This window comes from Hemicordylus capensis, chromosome 4 (genome assembly GCF_027244095.1).
Source record: "Hemicordylus capensis ecotype Gifberg chromosome 4, rHemCap1.1.pri, whole genome shotgun sequence".
Taxonomy (NCBI): Eukaryota; Metazoa; Chordata; class Lepidosauria; order Squamata; family Cordylidae; genus Hemicordylus; species Hemicordylus capensis.
Genome location: NC_069660.1, coordinates 168673129 through 168693786, shown reverse-complemented (window position 1 = coordinate 168693786; position 20658 = coordinate 168673129).

The following is a 20658-nucleotide window of genomic DNA, read 5'->3' as shown; positions in this document are numbered from 1 at the left end:
GGTTGTGTGTATGCCTAACAACCTTACCTAGTGGAAGATACTACAGTCATGTTACGTCAGCTGCAAATAAAAATCTTTCTCATACCAAGTTATACTATGTTTCCATCTAGCCAACTATAGCTCTCTGGCAGAGGTCTTTCTCATCTTACTGCTTGAGCTCTTTTCATCTGAAGATGTCAGGGATTGAATAGGGAGCCTTCTGCATGCAAAGCATGTGCATTGTGTTGTAGCTTGAACACTGTAAGTTTTAGATAATCCTGAGTCAGGCCCTGTGGAAATGTGTTCATTCTAAGATCAAAAGATTCTCGGTTTTAGAGATGAGATAAGGTGCTTACATGCACCAAAAAGCATGGAAATGTAAGTTTAGGTGCTCAGCTTAATGTCCATGCTCAACAAGCTCCACAGGGAACAATTCCCTCCCAGCTCTTTTGCTTCTCCTCAGTATGCTGAGTGCTCTGGGCAACAGTTTCTCTTTCCCCATTTCACTTAGCACTTTTCCTTCTTCAACCCCATCTCTTTACTTGGGAGTGCAGCAGCCACCCCCACTCAGGCTCCTCCTCTCTTTCCCCCCAATTGGTACTGCTAATTTCCTTGTGCTTCCTGATAGGGGTGTAGGGACTATGGAGCAAGGGGCAACAACTGTCCCCCAGCTGCCAGAATCTGGGGAGCTGCCAAGGCACCCCCTCGCCCTCAGCCAGGGCTCCCCCTTGCCCCTCCCAAACCCAGCCAGCGAATGAAGTGCTTACTGGCTTAGAGTATGAGGCCTGCCCCTCTTCTCCCAGCCAGTTTTTCACTGAAACACTGCCTGTGCTGGGAGTGGGGGAGGGGGAGGGAAGTCCAGCAGACAGTGTTTCAGTGCAACCCTGACTGGGGAGGATGGAACAGACCTTCTCCTGGGCAGTGTCCCTGCCCCCTTACATCTGACATCAGATGCAGGGGGTGGGGCCAGTGCCAAGGATGGACCCATCAGCTCTGGCAGAACTTCCCCAGTCAGCAGTTTGTGGAATCACTGACTGGGAGCTCCTTTCCCTACCTTCCTTTCTGTTTCCTAGGCCACACAGTGTTTTTCTCTTTCCCATTTCCAAATTTTGCTTTCCAGTCTCCAACCACCAGCAGCACATCTTGCTTGCATGTTCTGTCAATATCAGACTAAACTTGAGCATAAAACTCATCAACTTCCTCTTTTTATGCATCAGTCATTGGGTCATAGACTTTAAGAATTGTCTTGTTAAAGGGTTGTCCACAAAATCTAATTGATTTTAGTCAATTGCTGACCACATTGTACCCAAGTACTGTCATTGCTATATCCTTCCTGACTATGAAAGCAACACCATTCCTCATGTTTTCATGTCCTGAGTAGTAAACTAAACAGTATGATTTTCTGACTGAAAATGTCCTATTCCAGTCCATTTTAATTCACTGATGCCCAAGATGTCAATCTGTAGTTGATAAATTTCATCTTTCACTATGTCGAGCTTTCCCATATTCATGCTTCTTACGTTCCCATTGTAATTCTGTCTTTGCAACTTCAGATTTTCTTTTCCCGCATGGCAACATCAGCTGCTAGACATCAAAAGGCTTTAGTCTAACCATGTCATAAACACCATCGGTACTCTGAGAGATCCTCAGCTCTTCCTCAGTAGCATGTTAAGTGCCATCCAACCTGAGGGGCCCATCATCCGGCACTACATCAACAATCATTCTATTTTGTCTATCCATGTGGTTTTATTGGTAAAATAAAGGAGTGGTTTACCATTGCCTCCTCGTGCGCAGTATGAAATTATGCCTTTGTCATTGTCACTGAAGTGATCGTCCACCTCCAGCACCTTCCTATATCACTGCTGCCCAATATAGGTGCCTGATTGCTTTAGCTGGGCAACTGGGATGACTTTTGTGCTTTGGGTGACCCTACTGGGAATATACCCCCCAGCGCACTTCGCTCATCCCTCCCAGGAACACTCACCATGACGAGGCAGCATAGCAGGATTTGGGGGGGGGGGTAATGTCCATATCCTCCTTAATAATCCCTTTCACTAACCGTCCAACCACCTTCCTGGCAGGTTTCCTGCCTCTGGTATATTTAAAGAAGTTTTTCTTATTCCTCTTCCTCAAACTCTCTTTTCACATCCCTTATTGTTTCCTTGCATTTCTTATGCCTGAGTTTTTCTTCATTTGAGCAGACCTTTCAATTTCTGATGGAAGTCTTTCCTCACTTTATAGCTTCCTTGACTTTACTTTTCAGCCATGCTGGCGTCCTCCTGGACTTGGTGGGACCTTTCCTCCTTTTCAGTATACTGTACATTCTAACTCAACTTCTATTATTGTGGTTTTACATAAACTTCATGCATTTTGGGGCAAAGTAACTCTCCTGATTTTCCCTTTCAATTTTACGGTTGGTTCCATGACTAACTGTTCCAGGGCACAGTCATTCAGTATATCTAGAAATTTGGCCAGTAGGGTCACCTGACTGTGAATTTGTCGTCTATGTGTGGCTAATTGAAGTCACCCATTATTATAGTTCTGTGTCTCTTTGATGCCTCCCTGATTTCCTTCTTCAACTCCCAGTCACTGTCAGTGTTTTGGTGAGGAGGGTGATAGCATGTCCCTAGTAACTCATTTCCTTTCAGGCCTTCTATGGCCACCACAGAGTTTATGTGGAGGACTCCAGTCTTCCTAGGTTTTCTAGCTAGTTAGATTCTATCCCTTATTTAACATACAGTGCTTCTCCACCCCCAATTCACCCCTCCCTGTCCTGCCTATAGAGTTTATATCCAGGAATAACAGTGGCGCTCTGGTTCTCACTGTTCCACTATGTTTCCGTTATGCCCACTGTATCTATGTTTTCAATAGCAACCAAGCAATCAAGCAATCTTTAATCCCTCAGCTTTCTTCAAGTACTGGCTCAAATCTGCTACAAACCTTACTGTGCTTTCAAAGGTGGATAAAATATATTCATGAACAATATTTAGCATGATTCTCATGAGATTCAGAGTACCCAACTAGGTCAAACATAACTGATGGGTTTATCCTGGAATGGATTTGGCTTCCTCCAATCAGCAGGAGAGTAAACCAAGCAGTGAATGAGTGATCAGCCAGCCTTCAAAGTGCACACAAATGAATAAGAGTCCATTTGGTCTGACCTTGGCACAAGATCCATCCTGGCACATGCTTGCAAGATGCACATCCAAGTGTACAGTAAATCTCTCTCTCTCTCTCTCTCTTTTTTACAGGCTCATTTCTTTCTTGGGAATTCATTTCATGGAGATTGGACTGCATTGATGGAGATGACACAAGATAATTTTCTTCCTGATCTTCAGGATGCACTGTTTTATTCCTTTGCCCTGGGAAGATTTCAATACCTTGAACTGTTTTCTGTTTCAAGCAGTATTGAAGCAATGTAGGATTTCAGCTACCTGGGCTTAGTGTTTAACACCATGGCTTCACAGACAGAATGATACAGTAAGCCTTACCCTTTTATAACTACAGGTGAAGACAGGCATAGTATTTTGAAAGTGCAATCACCACATTTGATACAATGCAGCTTTTCCTGCACTAGCTCTAAAAAAAAACAATTTCTGAAAGTTTTCCACATTATTCAATTTGGACCATGGAACTGTATTGTCTGTACCTACGACATTACCAACATATATCCTCTAACACCTAGAGCATTTTGCATCTGTTTTTTTAAAATGTTTGCAAACATTTTTAATGTCGAAACATGCCACTTTTTTTTTCAATAGGTGGGAAAACCTGAAGCATTAGAGGAAGAAGATGCTGGATCAGCAATTTGATTATTGGAATGTATGTGTATTCGGCAAGTCTTGAGGCTGTGCTCACATGGCAAGAGGAGAACCCATACTGGCCAGTGCTGAAATGTTCCATTTGTCTTCACCCTTCTACAAATGATCACAAATTTTAAGAGCCCCCCTAGAGTACAGAGTCAAAAAAAAAAAAAAAAAGCTAGCCAAATATGCACACATACACTTGCCAGAAATAAAATCCCAGCAAAGCCATTTTAGGTATTATTACGTATGTGTGAGCTGTTGTAGAATACGCATGTGCAGTAAATCATGAAAGTAGTTTAAGAGACATACCAGCTGTCAAAATAATGTGCTTTTGTTTATAAACAGAAGCATGTGGCTTTAGAATGACGCCATGGCGACCATGTGGGTGCTTATATCATGGGAACTGTCAGAAATTTTCAAATTTGATAGGAACTAATGATTTTTTAAAATTAAAAAATCAGATTGTTTAATTTAAATTGGATTTTAATTTTTTCTTAACTAGTTTTTTTCTTTAAGAACACAGGCTAGTGGGGGGGGTGCAAGGTAAGAGGCTCTGTTGGCTCCTCTGCCTTGCTGGACTCTATCAGCGGGCCCCCTCTGTTTTTGGAAGCCCCAGCTTTGCCTTCCAGCCCGGATGAAGAGCAGCCTGGCTGCTGGTCATCTTGTTCCAGCTGGCTGCATTCCAAGATTGCCTGACACATAACACCTGTCGCTTGGCTTGGAAGCTTCTCATGAGAGGAGGGGCTGCTGGGTCTTTGGTGACAGCTCCCAAGAAGGCATGGCTGGCAGTCTTCCTGCTGAAGCCAGCTGCCAAAGGGGGACAGCCTTTGGTGTGGGACTGTGGTTTGTGGGGGACAGTTATACTAAGGCGGGGTTGGCAGTCTGGGTTAAAGTTTGTTAGTCCTCCTTCTATTCAGTTGTGCCAGGCCTTTTGTTGTCACTCTTAGGCAGGGTGATGCGGGGGGGGGTGTCCGGCTGTGTCCGGCAGCTCTGGGACAGCTATTACTGTTGTGGTGGGGAATAGAAGAATTGGCATTGGCAGAGCAGCTGGCCGTTACAGGGGAAGGGAAACCACTAATTTAGTATCTGTTTCCACTTCCAGCTGCCCTGTCAGCTCTCTGGTCTTGGGGACCAGTTCCAGCTACCCACAGAACCTAGCCATGCTCCTTTTCAATGCCAGGTCAGTTCAGTATAAGACCAAAATCTTCCATGACTTGATCATGGATGACGGAGGTGACCTGGCTTGTATAACTGATACCTAGATTGGGGAGGCTAGTGGTCCAGTTTCAGCCCAGTTTCTCCCACCGGGTTACTCTGTTGTGGAGCAGACTAGGGGAAGTGGGAGGGGTAGGGAGTAGGTGGAGTGGCTGTGGTCCATAAGAATACCATCTCCTTTGCCAGAGCCCCTGTGAGTCAGTTGACTTATACTGAGTGTGTATTTCTGAGGCTGGGAACTAGGGATAGATTGGGATTCTTAGTGCTGGGGGACTTCAATATCCACTTTGGGGCTGGCTTGTCTGGTGGAGTTCATAGCAGCTATGACAACTATGGGCCTATCCCAACCAACAACTCGTGTTGCCAGTCACACACTCGATTTGGTCTTTTGTTCGGCTCAAGGGGTGTTCCATGGGTGGGGGATCCTATAGTTTTCCCATGTCATGGACAGACCACTCCCTGGTTAAGGTTGATTTCACAGCCACAACCCAACGCTGCAGGGGTGGAGGGCCTATTAAGGTGATCTGCCTGAGACAGCTGCTGGATCCAGTCAGATTCCAAAAAGCTTTGGAGAGTTTTGGTGTTGGTGCTTCCAGTGATTCCGTCAATGCCCTGGTGGGAACCTGGAATAGGGAACTCACCAGGGCAGTAGACATAATCACTCCTAAATGTCCCTTCCAACCAGCTTTAAAAGTGGCCCTTGGTATACAGAGGAGTTGCGGAGTCTGAAGCAGCAAGGTAGGTGACTGGAGTACAAATGGAGGAGAACCCGGCTCAAAATTAACAAGACACAGCATAGAGTCAATTTGAAGGTTTATGTGGAGGCGGTGCATGCAGCAGAAAACCAATTCTGGTCTGCGTGCATTGTTTCTGCAAGTTCATGTTCAGCAGAGCTGTCCCGGGTTGTGAGGAGTTTGATTCAGGCTCCTTCCATTTCAAACCAGTCCCCAGAAACTATGTTCTGCTACAATGCTTTTAATGGGTTCCTTGTGGATAAAATCTCTTATATTCGGGCTGACTTGGACTCCACTGTCCTTGCAGAGTCTATTAAGGTGGCGTCCGGCAATCCCTCTTGTTGTGTTAGTTTGGATCAGTTTCAATGCCTCCAAGCTGTTTGGGGCGGTGCGGCCTGTCACTTTTTCTCTGGATCCATGCCCAACTTGGTTGCTTCTATCTAGCAGGGAAATTGCTGGAGCTGGCCTAGTTAAAATCATTAACTCCTTGCTGAGGGAGGGTAGGATGCCTCCTTGTTTGAAGGAGGCAATGATCAGACCACTTCTTAAGAAGCCTTCCCTAGATCCCTCAGTGATGGATAGTTACAGGCTGGCCTCCAATCTCTCATGGCTGGGTAAGGTGGTTGAGAGAGTTGTGGCTAACCAGCTCCAGGCAATTTTGGAGGAAATCGATTATATAGACTCATTTCAAACTGGCTTCAGAGCAGGCGATGGGATTGAAACGGCCTTGGTTGGCCTGATGGATGTCCATTACCAGGGAATGGACAGAGGGAGTGTAACTCTGCTGATTCTTTTGGATATCTTGGTGTTATTTGATACCATCAACAATGGTATCCTTCTGGATCACCTGGGAGAGCTTGGGATAGGAAGCATTGCTTTGCAATGGTTCTGCTCCTATCTCTCAGGCAGATTCCAGATAGTGGAGCTTGGTGACTGTTGCTCTTTGAAACAGGAACTATTATATGGAGTCCCTCAGGGCTCCATTCTGTCACCAATGCTTTTTAATATCTTTATGGAACTTCTGGATGAGGTCATCGGGCGATTTGGTGCAGGGTGTTATCAGTATGCTGATGACACCCAAATGTATTTCTCCTTATCATCATCATCGTCGTCATCAGGAAATGGCATTAATTCCCTAAAAGCCTGTCAGCCTACGGGCAGTAATGGGCTGGATGAAGGATAACAAATTGAAGCTGAATTCAAGCGACGAAGGTGCTCATTATGGGGGATCGGAATTTGAGGGATGAGTTAGATTCTCCTGTGCTGGATGGGGTTACACTCCCCCAGAAGACACAGGTTTGCAGCTTGGGAGTGCTCTTGGATCCAGACTACACCCTGGTACTTGCCCAATGGAAGCAACATCAAGAACCTGGAAGAGAAAGAACTTTACAAATACTTGGGCATTCTGCAGGCTGATGACATTACACACACTGAAGTTAAAAGAAAAATTGGAAGTGAATAGATCAGGAGAGTTAGAAAAATCCTCAAATCCAAACTCAATGGCAGGAACACCATACAAGCCATAAACACCTGGGCTATACCTGTTATCAGATACACTGCAGGAATAATAGACTGGACCCAGGCAGAGCTAGAGATGCTAGATTGTAAGACCAGGAAAATCATGACCATCAATCATGCTCTGCACCCCCACAGTGATGTAGATAGGCTATTCCTCCCTCACAGATCAGGTAGAAGAGGAATTCTGCAAGTCCATCAACAGTAAAGGAGGAGAAAAGAGGCCTTGAAGAATATATAAGGGACAATGAAGAAGATGCACTGAAAATGGTCAATAACAAGAAACTATTCAACACCAATGAAAGAAAGCAGGCCTACAAGAAAGAACAAGTCAAGAACCGAGCAGAAAAATGGAGAAATAAGCCCCTGCATGGTCAATATTTGCACAATGTAAGTGGAAAATCAGACATCACCAAGACCTGGCAATGGCTTAAGAATGGCAACTTGAAGAAAGAAACAGAGGGTTTAATACTGGCTGCACAAGAACAGGCACTAAGAACAAATGCAATAAGAGCAAAAGTCAAATCAACAACAAACAGCAAGTGCCACCTTTGTAAAGAAGCAGATGAAACAGTGGACCACCTAATCAGCTGTTGTAAAAAGATCGCACAGACTGACTACAAACAAAGGCATGAAAAGGTAGCAGGGATGATACACTGGAACATCTGCAAAAAATACAAACTATCTGAAGCCAAAAATTGGTGGGACCATAAAATTGAAAAAGTTGTAGAAAATGAAAATGTAAAAATATTATGGGACTTCCGACTACAAAGAGACAAACATCTGCCACACAATACACCAAATATAACTGTAGTCGAGAAGAAAGAAAAACAAGTCAAAATAATCAACATAGCAATACCAGGGGATAGCAGAATAGAAGAAAAAGAAATAGAAAAAATCACCAAATACAAAGATCTACAAATTGAAATTGAAAGACTGTGGCAGAAAAAGACCAAAATAATCCCAGTGGTAATTGGCGCCCTGGGTGCAGTTCCAAAAGACCTTGAAGAGCACCTCAACACCATAGGGGCCACAGAAAACACCATCAGCCAATTACAAAAAGCAGCTTTACTGGGAACAGCCTATATTCTGCGACGATATCTATAACAACAGCAACAACATTGACAATAAAATTCAGCCATCCCAGGTCCTTGGGAAGGACTCGATGTCTGGATAAAACAAACCAGTCAATAACACCTGTCTGACTGTGTAAATAAATAATAATAATAATATATGATCAGACTTAAGACAAGGGTGTCACCTAAGCCTGCTTCTGTATATTTTAGCATTGGACCCTATTCTTAGACAAATTAACAACAGCATGATGCTGAAAGACATCGAAGTGAAGATGAGACTATCGCCCTAAAAGGAGAAGACAAAAACTAGAGTGAAGATAAAATACTAGCCAGGTGTGTCACTCATATAGCACATGCAGATGATATCACATTATTTGTGAAAGATGATAAAGAAGAACAAGCCGGATGCTATTACATGAATGAATATGGAAAGTCATTAGGCACAAGGAAAAACATTCAGAAAAGTAAGAGTTTAACTTTTTGTCATTAAATTGAGGGAATATAAGTATAAGTTAGTGGCTCAAAATCTCAATTAGAGGCAATGACAGAGATGTGAACGAGGGTAAGAATTTGGGCATTCATTTTTCATTGGAAGAAATGGTGGTGGTTGATGGACTGGCAAGAGTGGGAGGATAACATTAAAAAGAAACTGGCAACTCCAAATATTTAAAATGATTGCCTTTTTAAATATTTACTGTCTCCCTAACACAATCTTTTTAGCTGGAGTACCTCTGATAGTGGTACTCCCTAGAGTTGTACAGCAAGGAATTAAGTTCTTATAGGGCACAAGGTGTCTTATGGGGTGTCTTATGGGGCACTCTTTTGTGTCCATTTTCAGGGATGAGCTACAATTGCGTGGCATGATCTAGAGGCTAAAATACAGAATTTGGCTACATTATAAGAAATATTATCATTATCTGCTAAAAGAAATAAAACGTAAAATTTGTCAGATCAGCCTGGAAAGTCATTTCTCGTGGGTGTCATTAGTTTATGGCGCATGTCATAATAAAAAGCACAATACAGTGCTTGGCCAACTGATTCAATCTGTCTTTATCCACATGGGCAAAAATGTTGCTGAACAGGGATATTTTTGTATCTGCCTTCTAATAGGGCTGATGGAAGGGCATTGAAATGGGTCCTAAAGAAGGCCCACTGATATCTGGGTACAATCAACGTACCCAAATATGGTGCTGACTGAAAGTTAGGAATCTGCCTAAAGGCTCTAGGCACCTTACTTAAAACACTTCGGAGTTTCATGTCTAAAATTTGTTGTTTAAAAACCTGCCTGGACTTAGGGGGTTGGAAAAGGGTACTTGGGCACAAATGTGTTAATTACCTGGTCCATCTCCTCATTCCAGAAGAAGACTAGGGAGTCAACAGGGTCATCTGGTCTCTTAACAGAAAACTCCCCCAGAATTGTCAGGAATCCTTTAGGATCCATAAGTCTCTTGGGGCAGACCATCTTAACTAGTCCCCCATCCCTGCAGAGATGTTCTAGGTCCAAACCAATCTTAACCAGAAAGTGATCTATGCATAACAACAGCACTAAGGCCTCCTACAGAGCACCACCATCCAATGATGACCAAACGACCAATTCAAGTGTATGACCCACATTATGCGTGGGACAATAGATGAGTTGAGACAAGCCCATGGTTGTCGTGGAAGACATGAAGTCTCAGGCCATCGTGGTACCATAGATGAGTTGAGACAAGCCTATGGTTGTCATGGAAGACATGAAGTCTCAAGGCAATCTCAGCATGGACATTAAGACCCCCCCAGACCAAAAGCCTTGGGGTCCTCAACACCACTTCCGAGACTACTCCAAGCAGCTCGGGTAGAGAGATTGTTAGGCAGGAATGTGGACAGTTACACTAACAAAATCCCAACTTTGTCTCCGGTGAGGGGATGGTCACCTGGTGGATCAGAGTGACCCCATTTCCCTACCCATCCTATCTTCGCTGGCGCTGAACACAGAAACCCAGTGGTCAGAACTGAGGGAGGTTTACCAGTTCTCCATAATACATGCCAGGTCAGCATGCTCATCCAGGATAGTATCTTGGCTGACCAAGACCTGGTCTTGTTCAGAAGCATTGTTGTTTTCTGTCACAACAAAACAGACAGTGGCATGCAGAATGATGTTTTATTTATTTCCTTGTTGTGCTGTGGTCTGATGACTAGATGCAAGTAAAATAAAAAAAATCTACACCAAACATGTCAATTTTTCATCCTCACCTCAGTGCTATGTGTAGGCTAGCTCCTTAGAACTCAGCAGACACACTTTGAGAAGTGGAAATTAGGAATTTTACTCACTTGGTATCTAATCAGCTCTCTTCTCTTTCTGAGAAGCTGTTGATGGAATACTCAACACCCCAGTGCAGTGATATTGAATCTCTAGTTTTTCAATGGTCACCTAGAGGTTTTTCTCCAGTTGCTAGGCCTGACTACATCAAAAAGCAACACTTAGGCCACATTCAGACGTAACACAAAACTGGAGGTTGGAGAACCTGCAGTTTCAATTTGAAATTTGAAATTGCACTGCAGACATTCTTCCAACCATGGTCCAGCAACCTCCAGTTTCAGGGGAGGAGAACCCCTCCCTGTGCTGCTTGGCTGCCTAGCAAGCTCCATGGCCAGACTGTGGGCAAAGCGTCAGCATGTAAGTGGAGCAGCGGGACAGAGTGGGAAGAGGGAATGCCCCTGTTTGCCTGTGCCACTCAACAGGCTTACAAGCTTGGGAAAGGATGTGGCAGCATCCTGTTGCTGGGCAACTCCATAGCTAGAGTTGCTATGGAGGGGCAGGACTGCTGCTCGAAGAGGCAGCCAGCGAGAAGCACTGTAGCCATCGAGTGGCCACATTCCTGGTCAGGTCTGTGCCACAGTCTCTATCTAAAGGGTCTTGTGAAAGTGACAAACCCTTTACTGAAGGAAGGTGCACCTGCCCAACTATAACTCTCTGAGCCACCCAAGCCCCTGCTTGTGAACCCACCTGAGGTTCACATGACACTGTTAAAAAATGACTGTTAAATGGCTGTTAAAAAAACCTAAAACCACAGGTAATTTTTTATAATGGGATTGTTTGCATCCAAAATAGGGTAGCACAGACTGACTCAATTTCTTTGGGAAAAGTCTCTTTAGAGGCTCTTTGATGGATTTGTCAAAGAAACTATGTTTTGAATTTCTACAAATTAAGAAAATAGATGATATTGTAACATCAAAGTTGGCATGTGCCCACTTCAGTTAAAATATTCATGAGGAGCAAAGGGGAGGGGAAAGGGAGTGGGCAGAGAAGGGAGGGGGGACTAAACAGCCTCTGCCCTGTTGACTTTAGTCATGGAAGCAGTTGTGAAGGGTTGGCTGGTGAAATCTTTCCACCCTCCCAGAAAAGGAGAAATGTTTTGAAAGGGTAACCACTACAGTTGAATGGTTTAACTCATATCTGAGGTAAATAGAACAGGCTCAATCACATAGGCCTTGCTTCTTAGTTTTGGCTACTTTATCTTACCTTAGAATTAGTAGGCCTCAGTGCTCCTGTACAGCTTCTACCACCTTCCAACCTTGTAAGAGAGAAGGAGTGTTGAGTTCCATATAAGGGCCAGAAGGCCCAGGACTTTGAACAGATGTGTGAGAGGCAGACATTCAACAGGTGAAACTTCACCTAGCATATGAGTAGCACTTGTTGATATTTTGCCTGTACTTCAAATGCTTGACAGCTGGAACTGAGGCAAGTAATGCATCATCTATGAAAATTGCCATGTTTCCACCTTTCCTGCTATATTCTGTATTTTTCTAAGATAAAGTTTTTGTTTGTTTGCTAACAGTGGTTAGCAAATTTATTAGAAACCCCTAACTGGCTCCAAACCAGCCCAGGAGGTTCAGCTCATGGTCGAGCTGAACCTGTCCTGATCCAGCTCAAGGGCAAGGTCCCAAGACACCCTGTTCTAGGGCAAACCGATTCAACCTCGAGCCAGTTTACACATGCCTAGTTATAGTTTAGAGCTACCACATCTCAGAAAGGGGTTCAGAAACCTACCAAAGTTGCTCCAAAGAATCTGTATACAACATGAGAAGGAAGAAAGGACTTGACTTTGGGGAACTGGCAAAGTACCAAGGACAACAAAATGAGCCATGGTCAGAAGTAACCCTATGTTTCCAATAAGAAATGATAAATAACTCAGTGCATATTTCTGAGAGGTTTCTCAAATATTTCACATGGCAGGTTGCACCAGAAGGAATGGTACACTGCTGAAAAACGGAACATGTAGTGAAATGATAGGCCTGGGGTTAAAGCTTAAACAGGTGTTTTTTGAAGGTAGGTGCAATTTGATTTCATAGTGAACATATATGAAAGTGCTATATTGCTGAATTGCTAAATTATTGCTTACCACATACATATTAACTTTCACACTTTGGGGAAGATTAATATGACTGCAGGCCTCAGAAACCATGACAAAATTTTATATACAATTCCTGAAAGCTTTTAAGCCAATGTTGCAGAATGCCAGACTCGGGATATTGAATCTTTAGAGCTAGCAATGGTAAAGTTCTCCTTTCTGGGGAAGCCCATCTACATATTCTGCAGATCTTATGCAGCTTGTTCTTGTGATCTCTAAAAGCCATGCCTTGTCCCTTGCTATCAGTGACCATAAAATCAGGATGAAGCTCACATTTGTGAAGAAAGCACATTCCAAATTATACAAATAAGCATGCAGAAAATGTTGCAAATGAGATAATGATTGTAAATAAAAGGACAAGTAAAGTTTTTGATGGTTTGTTTGGAATGTGAAGCAGGGAAAGGGTCTATACTTTAAAGTACTGTGTGTGGAATTATTCCCTGGAGAGGTAAAATATTTTGTTGTTAAAACAACAAATTACACTTACAAAATTTAACAGATCATTGTTATTAATATCTGGTGGTACTTGAACAATTTGAGTGTGAAATGCTCTCCAGCTCATTCACTAACCTTTCAGTCTCTCTCAGAGGGTCTGACTGAAGCTGTTCCTGAGGATCCCACCCCCCACCAATACATTTCACAATATTAAGACATTAAAATCTCCAAGATTGCTTTCAATGTTCACTCTAAGATTAATGCTAATTCCTGGAAATCTCAGGCCAACTCTAGGTTGTTATGAGGCTAAAATGTATGCTGCTCTGAGCCCATTGGAGAAAATTGTTCAAGCACTACCAGATATTAATAGCAACAATGATCGGTTAAATTTTAAAAGTGTAATTTGTTCTTTTAACAACAAAGACATTTATTAAATTAATTATATGCTTAGAAACATCAGGAGATGGGGAATAGGCTCCTCTAAGGGTGAGTAATCAAACTTTACGCTTCAAAGATCTACAAGGAGACCTTCACTTTTATGTGTGAAACATTGGCCACCTTCGCACATAATGGCAAACCAGAGGCAACCATGCCAGAGGTTCAAGTTTGCCATTGTCCGGATGTAGGAACCTGCTTTTCCAAAAGAAAAGTGACCTGAGGTTTCTGACCCCAAACCTGAATCTGAACCCTCGGTTACACTTCAGTTTCGCCACCAAAACCTCCAGTCAGAAAGCAGCATCATATTGTTCGAAGGCTGCAAAGCTTTTCAACTGGAGTTGAGGGTAGGAAGGTCCTCCCTCTTCCTTCTCTGATTGGCTGCAGCAGCTTTCCTTCAGGCAAAGGAGGAAGCCTCCACACACACACATACACTTCCCAGTCTCCAGATCAGATCATCTATGGTGTGGAGAATGGGGGCTTCTTCAAGAGAACAAGTTTGTGTGTGAGAGAGAGGGGGGCAGGATTCAAATCTCTAGATGTTAAGCCCCCTTGTAGTGCTCTCTCCTCTTCCTGCCTGCTCTACAGTGGTTAAAGGAGTGGAGGGTTCTATGGTGCCTTTAGGTCAGGCAGCTTGTTTGAGTGTAGTGGACATCATGAGGGCATTTCCTCATCACTGTGGCCACTTCTTTTGCGTGTCTCACATCAGCATCTTCAGCAGGCCAAATTATGAGTGGTGCATGCTGGTAGTGTTTCCATGAATGTTGAGGATGTGACTGGCAGGATTGCTCTATTTTGGAGGTTTTTTGTGTGTATGTGTGCTTCCCAACTTTTGTGCTGGACAGATATAAGATCCCAACAAAATTACAGCAAGATTTCACTGGCATAACCAGACTGAGAGCACAATGTGACCAAAGTATTTTCCTTTGATACAACCAATAAAATTCAAACATCCTAAAAATCCTGCCAGCTTGGACAAACAGAACAGATTAATGCCCTGCAAACTCATCTAGGGAAGGAATTCCTGACACAGGGTTCTACACAGAAAGTCCTGATGATAAGTTTGGTTCAGGGTGAACATTGTAAGAGTTGGAAAGTAATTTGTGTAAAGTGAGTTATCCATCACCCCCTAATTTAGATTAGTGATGTGCTCAGACCGGTCTGGAGGCCATTCTGCAGGCCTCCGGACTGGTCCAGGCTTGGGGCGGTTCGGCGGTTCGGGTGCTGGGGTGGGGCTCCCTTTAAGGGCGGGGGGAGGGTGTACCTACCCCTACCCCCACTTGTCGGCGCACACACATCCATTTAGCAAGCATTTGGGGGCAGCAGGATACCCCCATGCCACCCCTACCCCCTCTGGCAGCAAAAGGCTTCAGGAAGCCTTTTGCGCATGTGCACGTCATGGAGATGTGACGCGCACGTGCAATGTGCGCATGCCCAAAAGGCTTCCTGAAGCCTTTTGCTGCCAGAGGGGGAAGGGGCGGCAGGGAGATATCCTGCCACCCCAAATGCTTGCTAAACGGACACGCACCAGTGGGGGACAAGTGGAGGGAGGGGTAGGTACACCCTCCCCCCACCCTTAAAGGGACCCCCCACCCCAGTGCCGGACCACAGCTCCACAGTTCCGTGCACATCCCTAATTTAGATCACAAGGCTTGGTTATAAAGCAAGTGGTCCCCAAGTGAAAAGATAGCCACATACTTAATGGTCCAAATAAAGATATATTTTATTGATTACAATGAAGAGGCATGGCATTTAAGAATACACGGGAGTATTCTCACACTGCACAGAACATGTTCACTGTTAAATGTACCTAGGCACTAAAACCTAACTTTTTAAATATAACTAGAGTGTATTCTTGAATATGTTGTAAACTATTGTAGCTAGGGTGAGTTCTTGAATATGTTGGAGACTAATGGATTCTTTAGTATATATGTGACTGACTAGGTTATGAATAACTAAGCAGTTAACTAAGCAACCAACTAACACATTAGGTAAAGTAAAGTTGTGCCATTGAGTTGGTGTCAACTTCTGGTGACCACAGAGCCATGTAGTTTCCTTTAATAGAATACAAGAGGGGTTTACCATTGCCATCTCCCGTGCAGTATGAGATGATGCCTTTCAGCTTCTTCCTATATCGCTGTTGCCCAGTATAGGTGTTTCCCATAGTCTGGGAAACATACCAGCAGGGATTCGAACCAGCAACTGCTTGCTCCTTAGGCAAGTTACTTCCCTGCTGCACAATTAACTGGATAGAGGAAGAAAGAAGCAAAAGACTAAGATTAAGAGCAGTAGCCAGGGCCCATGAATAATCAGTGTCAGAAGAAGAAGTGAGGTAAGGTGAGCCAATACCTCAACAAGGAAAGCAAATAACCATCATAACTGTAAATGAATTTAATGATTAATGTTTGAAGCAAAGAAACAATGATGACTAGGTCCAAAACAGTGCCAGAAAGTAAGGGACAATGATGAGGATTAAATGAAAAGCAGTTTCAGAGGCCAATGAAATCTAGCAGATTAAAAAGGATCAGGGAGAGGGAGAAAGAGAAAAAGGAGGAGGGGGCCTAGATAGCTAAGGGAGGCTAGCTAGAGGAAGCAGAGTCAGAATACTTATAATCAGGGCTAATTCCTATTAGAGATGGAGGGAGAAAAACGAAAAGGGAAAAGGCAAGGAGAAGCAACCAAGGCCAAACTTCTGAGGGAAGTCTCAGGCTGTTGGGAATGAACCATATGATCAGCCTGATTTTAATGGATCAAAGAGCCTGTATTGGACTCTCATGGGAGTAAAACACATTTGGCATGCTTTTCCCTCTTTAGGGCTTCCTAGGTTATTTCAAACTCCAGTGCTAATACACTGCCTTATTCCTGGACTATTTCCAGATGCAGAGCCTGACCACTGGCAGACCGCTGGCGAGCCTTGAGGCTCCGTTCAGGAGTTGGAGTTCAACTCCCAAAGGGAGTGGCCCCTTCGGGACTCAGGAGCTAAACTAAGGCTCGCACTGCTTTCGCTGCTAAGGCTGGGGCTGCCGTGCGGCCCCTTCAGGAGCTACTTAGGCTGGCACTGCATTCACAGCGCAGCCAGAAGCGGCTCTTCCCTGCAGGAAGTAGCCATTCCTGGCTGCACTGCAAACGCAGCAATAGCCTTGATTTAGCTCCCAAAGGGGCCACACGGCCCCCACTCGGAAGCTAAACCAGAACCCCCACATCTGATGTCAGATGCAGGGTGGTATCAGGGCCGCAAGGCATAGCTCCTGATTGGGCACAGCCTGGTTTCTTTGAACCCGTTGGCCCAATGGTGGCTCCGCCCCTGACTATTTCCTCACAGACAGGAGAGGCAACACGCCAAGAGAGGGGGAGTGTTCCATCAGATCTGGGATCTGAATTCTGTAACATTGCTGCTCTTCAAGCAAAGGTAGATGTTTCTGTCTTGGGGTAATTCTAAAATCCACTATCACTGCTCATCTTTGTTTATTCACAATCTTCTTTGGTGCAAAGTGATGAATCAACTTAATCAAGAATCCACTCTCTTTTCCTACCAGAGAATCTACTCTCAGAACACCTCAGACATTGAAAATAACAAAACCCAGTGCCCCATGGGCTTGTGGGTTGGCACCCTATGTGCAATATACCACAACATGCTCTGGGCCACCCTGACCCCCAAGTGGAGTTATGGGGCTGCTGAAACCCCCATTATTCCTTATGGGGAAAGAGCTTAAATAAAGGCAAACTTCAGGGGGGGATTAAAAACACCCCTTTCACCAATTTTTTTGAAATCTGAGTGGTAGCTTCCTTCCACCCATTGGGCTCTACCACCCACCACAATCCACTCTGGGCCACCCTGGTTCCCCCTACATGGAGTTTTAACTAACACTGCTGAAATTCCCCATTATTCCCTATGGGGAAAAGCTTAAAGACATGTGAAATTCAAAAAAATTGTTAAAAATCACCCCTTTGCCCAATTTCTTTGAAATCTGGGTGGTAGCTTCCACCCATTGGGCACTACCTCCCACCCCACTTGACATTTGTTTCTCACTGAGAAATAGGAGGCACTTCTTGTAGCCATTAGAAATTAGTATTTTACTCCGAGACAAGGTACACTTTTTGAAAATAATTTCCTCTGGCCCACAACCACAGTGGTAGGAGAAAAGACAATGAGGTCATTCACATGAGCAGCCCTACCCAGGCTTGCACTGCCCTACCAAGATAGGGCAGCTCATGTGGAGCGCCAGGACTGCTACCTCTTCACCAGGATTTTTCCCTGGGCTTATAGTGAGATAGAAGGGCATGAGTGTTCTCTTCTACCTCTCCAGTTATATTAATTCTCAAGCTGCCTGCATCCTAAACATTCATAGAGCTGGGCAGCAAGAGCTCCTGGCAGCGACGAAATCCCCCAATGCACCGCGCTCCTTGTGCAGTACAGTGTGGGATTTCTGGAGGCCAGACTTTGTTTTCTTGGCCTCCAGATGGCCATGCCACTCGCTGAAGTGCAGATTGTGTGGGCTCATGAGCAGCACAGCCAAATAAACAGCACGGTCATGATTTTTGTCCCTCCTGCTCTCCCCCGCCCAAGAAAAAGTGTGACAAAGGGTCATGTGAACAACCTTTATGAAGATTGTCTATCATCATGCTTGTCTGGGTGACCACACCACCCAGGACAGACTAAAGAGGATTTTGGGGTTCCCCAGGAGCTGGGGAGGCCCTGGACTTAGGCCTGGAGGTCCAGGGGTAAGAGCATGTCTGAAGGGTGGCCATGACTACTAGCACTACCAAATTTCTAAGCATTTGCTCTTCTCAAGGTTCTGTGTAGCAGAAAGGGAAGCTATATGTCCTCTAGGGCTTTGTTTGGTTTTGCTTTGAACTTCCTGCATAATGTGATTCTCTTCCTTCCCTTGTGATCATTGTGAAGCCTGAAATATCAAATCAAAAGGGATTTTCCCAAATTGCACAACATTGTATTCTCAGTTTTTCCAACAACTCTCACCCGTATTCTACTGTTATGCATTTGGGTCTCCTTAGCTCTTTAGTTAGCTGCCACAGCAGCTCAGGGAATTTTCCACATACCCCATTGAGCCCAAACCTAAATGTTAAGAAAAAGAAAAGCTTTTAGATTGATGCAAATATAGCCTTCAACATTTCACAAATGAAGAAAGAGGCACGTTTTTAATACCCCTAGACTCATATCAGGGATCACTGCCTGAGGCCTTTCCCCCCATTTACAAAAGACTGATGGCTCTACTCCATCTGCCATATACTATATTCATTTCCTTTGTAACAGCTTGGTCTCACCATGTAAAATGAGTCTTATCAACATGTGTAACAGCAATCTGTTTACTACATGGTGCCTTAATACAAATTGCAGATAAGATGTCGCCTCCTCCATCTCACAAACTGCTACATATTTGGGGTGGGGGTTGAAACCATTCCCACTGCATGGATTTGAGCTTGGCTTGCCTCACTCTTATCTTGTGTTTTGTTGCAATGAATTGCCAGTATTTCCCTCTGAATGAATCTAGTTGGAGCTTCCCTTGAAGTTTGTCCCAGTTCCTCTCCTTAGAAAAAGGTGCTTTCCTGGAGATGGATTTTGCTTCCTCATGGGAACTTTGAAGAGCTGCCAGGAAACGACAACACGTTTGGGCTTTAATCCCATGCATACACATTGAGAAGAGCCACGATTTAAAGAAGAGAATGAAACAGCACGTAAGATAGCTCTTTTGAGAGCAGTGAGGCATCATACAGGCTCTCCAGGACCAGCGCAAGCATCCCCTCAGGCACTAGGCAGCACTAGAATCTGCCTTCTTGACATCCCTGCATGGGTGTATTGCACTTCTATCCACCAGCAACTACAGAGGACTACATGAACTCCCCACCAACATAGCTGACAGAACAGCCTGCCATATTTCAGTCTGATTGCATACTCTCATAAAAAACAAATTGTGACAAAATCCATATTTGAATATTGCAGCCTATGGATTTCACTGGAATAATTGGTCCAAGAATCAGATGTTTATTCAGCAGATTCACATTCCTAAAGGATATTTGCTCCTGTTTTCTGATGTTCTGAACCTCACCAACATAAAAGCTATTCACACGAGTGGAGTGAGGTGGGCAGGTGGGGGGAAGGCTATGCAGAACTAATCTTGTTTGTTTGTTTGTTTGTTTGTTTGTTTGATGGGCCCAAATCTTCCCCCCAGACAATCTCCTTGCCCTCCCCACCTCCTCCTGGCCATGCAGCTTAGCCACACACATGAGCAGGTCTCCCAGGAGTTGTGTGGCTTTCCAGAGGCCAGGACAATGCACCCCACAATCCCACAGTGCATTGTGTAATGAGTGTTATGCATTGGGGGATTCCCCCATGAGATGGGCACTTTATGCAACTATCTCTGTGTCTGCTCGGGCTGCAAGCAGCTTGAGAAAACACACACTCCTGGCCACCAAGTCAAAAAATTGGATTAGGCACTGTGGCAGTGCTGGGATCCACCTCAATCCCAATGCTGCACACAGAGCAGCCTAACTCAGGCTGGGCTGCCCTAGCCAAGGTTAGGCTGCTCGTGAGAATAGTTGTGACATATGCAGTTGTGACATTTCCTAACATCTAAATTAGGTCCAGCAGCATGGACTGATACACCATCAGTCCTGGAGGACTTGATTCATCTTCCAACCAATGTTCCCTCTAACAGGGATTCCCAGATGTTGACTACAACTCCCAGAATCCTCCACTGCAATGGCTTTTGCTTGGAGATTATGTGAGTTGTGGTCAAAAACATCTGGGAATCCCTATTTAGTTGGAACGCTGCTTCCAACTCTGCCATCTTACCGTATCAGTAGCTTTTAGATGGGCCCAAATTTGACAGAGCAACCCTGCATGAGGAGTGAATAAGGTAATTAGGATACCCTATATACTCACATCAATGGGGTTGTGGATTCCTCCATAAAAATCTCTACATCAAATATATGTCCCATCTGATCTAACAAAAATTCCAGTGGATGCAGCCAAAACATATGATTCTGAACAGAAGTTCACTTCAGAGACAACATGGTCCTTTAAACTGCTGTGTGATTCTCAAACATTCATATT